The following is a 3,078-nucleotide window of genomic DNA, read 5'->3' on the forward strand; positions in this document are numbered from 1 at the left end:
GAGAGAGACACCATGTGACTGTATCTTTATATAGAGAATAGCTGTTCGCTGCTACATCAATGTTTTAAATCTCAGTTCTAACCTTTAACTTGTAACACTGATGTAACATGTAAATGATCAACTTATTTGTTTTGTATTTTGGGGACACAACGATATGGTTATACTGTTTCGGAACCGCTGCTTTAGCAAGTTTCTAGCCATGCAGTTCAGATTGTTTTTACGCTGAAGCAATATTTAGAAGGACTATTTCTTCAGTTGTAAATAGTGTGAATGCAAACACTTAACAGGTTACTGGACTGTAGGGATGAGCTAGTACACTATTATTTGTATCTGTTCAACCAGCCTGAAATTGATACGCGTTGATCATAAGTTGCTATATTTATTAGAAAACTTGAGAGAAATGTTTTTTATCACAAGAAACGTTAAAGTAAAATAACTATTCGTTCGTATATTTACAACTATATAACAACACATTTTACTCTTTGGTACTCGTGAAAAGTAGATTCCCTGTACCGGGTTCTAGTTTCTGCCGAGTACTTGCTCAACCCTTGTGTCTCTCAAAAACTGTGGACAAATAAAAACCATGTGCATGGCTAGATACCTCAATGGAAGAGTGTTTATTTTTGTGGTAATTTGGGTGAACGTTGAGCCACTTTGCTTTACATTAATTCACTGTTACAGACTTTCCAGTGCGACCACAGTCTGTGGGAGTGTTTCTTCACAGATTGTCTATAAATATCCGACTGTAAAGGGAATCTGGTGTTTCCTGTTTTACTTTTTACCTAGTGTTTGTCATTGGTCAAGAATACTTTTTTATTCTGTGGCTGCTTCCTCTCTCTGGGCACTCGGCCTGAAACTGCAGAATGAGAAACCAAACAAGTGCAGAGGTCAAATGTTAACAGTATAATACACGGGCAACAGGCAGGGGAAGTTAGCAACACAGCCAGCAACAGCAATAAGAGACTGCGGCCAGGACAAAAATACCTGCAAACAAAACAAAACCCTGCAACTCCAACAGCTGACAGAGTTGACAGCCCACGTTGCTTAAATGTGTTGCTGTGCGGGTTTGGTTAAGTTTGAAAATGTCTGGCAAATGAATGTGATCTTTTTTAGATTTGGAAAAGGTACTCAAGCTTGAATGTGTAACGGAGACTCACTGTCATCTTGCAGCTGTTCCCAAAACTCATCTATATTGAAACCGTACTGGTGGCACACTTTATATTACTGCTGACCATGTTCCAAAACATATGGTTTTGTATTGATTCTGATTTCTGACCTTCTTAATGCAAAAAACAAGTTATTAAAGAATCCCAACCGCTTCAAGACAGATAATAATAATAGTAAAAAGTCTTGACGTTAATGTCAGAATATTCAGCTGTTAGAAAATATCAGTACTGTCTCTCTTTGAAGTAAAAAGGCAACGGCAGATCAATTAAAAGCGGCAAAAAATTTAAATCCCAGCAAATATTCACTCACCTATCAGTTATCGTGTGGTGAAGAAGCCCTTGATGTTGAGTTCAGTGAGGCTCGGACATCTAAGAATGGACAGTAAGCTTTGAATTGATGAGATATGTCAGAACAGAAAATCAAAGCCAGAACACAAACAATACGTCAGGACGATCGGAAATTTGATAATAAAGTTTATAAAGTTTCTTGCATTAAAACTGTTTTAATCAGTAACTGACTCACAAATGTCAAAGACCAAGGAATCCTTGGACACTCACCAATTTCTGCTCATGATACGATGATAATGCTGACATAGAGTTGGGGGCCACTAAACTGTGAAACACCTTATTTTTAGACCAAGAACATCAACATAAGCGCTGCACCACTTTCAAGGAATTATTGTCATTATGACACAAATTTTACACGCTCTCCTATATAGATATGGACTGATATTACCACATCCTTCAGCTAAAGAAATAAACATTTTTAGAATGCCGCAATAATTTGATTAACACAATGTGCTGTAGACATCGTCCAGCCCTGTCTGGAGTCATTTTCACTGTGAAGGATTATCTCTGATGCAAATATACTCATTTTCACATGTCTGGAAGATGTGTTTAAAATGTTTAAAAGGAAGGTAATCAGTCTAAACACTGATGGTCTGCAGTAATGTAAAAAAGTTACTTTGATTTGATGAAAATAAATGAACTCATGGTCTACTTGCCTGCTATTTTCAGAGTTTTCAACCATATCTCACAATCTTCCTTAGCCAATGGACTTTTGTTAGTCGTTGCCTCCAACTGCTGTATCCTTGAGCAAGATACTGAACCCCTGATGCTGTGTGAATGTGCATGAATGAGGTAGTTTCTGTTCGATGGAGTTTGCCCTCACTGAGTGAATGTGTGTGAAAGGGTGAATGTGGCACCTAGTGTAAAAACGCTTTGAGTGGTCGGAAGACTAGAAAGGCTGTACAAGTACAGGTCCATTTACCATCCATCATCCCGTCACAGTAACGGTTGTATTTTGTGTGTCTTCTGAAGAAGACCACCATGTTGCGATAAAAATCTGTGCTAAATGTAACATAACGTAAAGTAAGTGGACCTTGGGTTAATGATTACTGGTTAAAACAGTTTCTAAAGATAAACTTTTACACTAAACAACACTTTGTGCAATTGACCCTTCCAAAGCCACGCCCCTTTTTGAACCTTGGTCAACTTCCTCCTTTCCTGTACTTCGATATGCTAGGCTAATCTATCAGTCACATATTACATTAGCTATCAGTTGTAAGGAGCTAGCTAGTTTAATGTAGATTACGTTGCTAACGTTGGCTAACTTAAGATGTGACTATACATATTTATAGATAGTCAAACCTTTCTAGCAAACCCTGGTTGGTGGTCCTGGGACTATCCCAGCCAAAGTTTACATGAGTTCAGGTGTATCATCTCCCATGCGGCCTGGCTTTCCAGCTTTGCAGTAAAATATTTTTATACAAGAATCCATTTCCTCAATGGGAGACCTTGGAGAATGTAACAAACATGGTTGTGCTTTGTTCCACCTCCGGTAGAGGTATCTCGGAAACTAAATCAGCACTACCATTGTGAGCACTGGGCTCCCTGACTGGTCCCAGACCAA

This window comes from Morone saxatilis, unplaced genomic scaffold (genome assembly GCF_004916995.1).
Source record: "Morone saxatilis isolate NCDOM2014 unplaced genomic scaffold, NCSU_SB_2.0 Contig9, whole genome shotgun sequence".
Taxonomy (NCBI): domain Eukaryota; kingdom Metazoa; phylum Chordata; class Actinopteri; family Moronidae; genus Morone; species Morone saxatilis.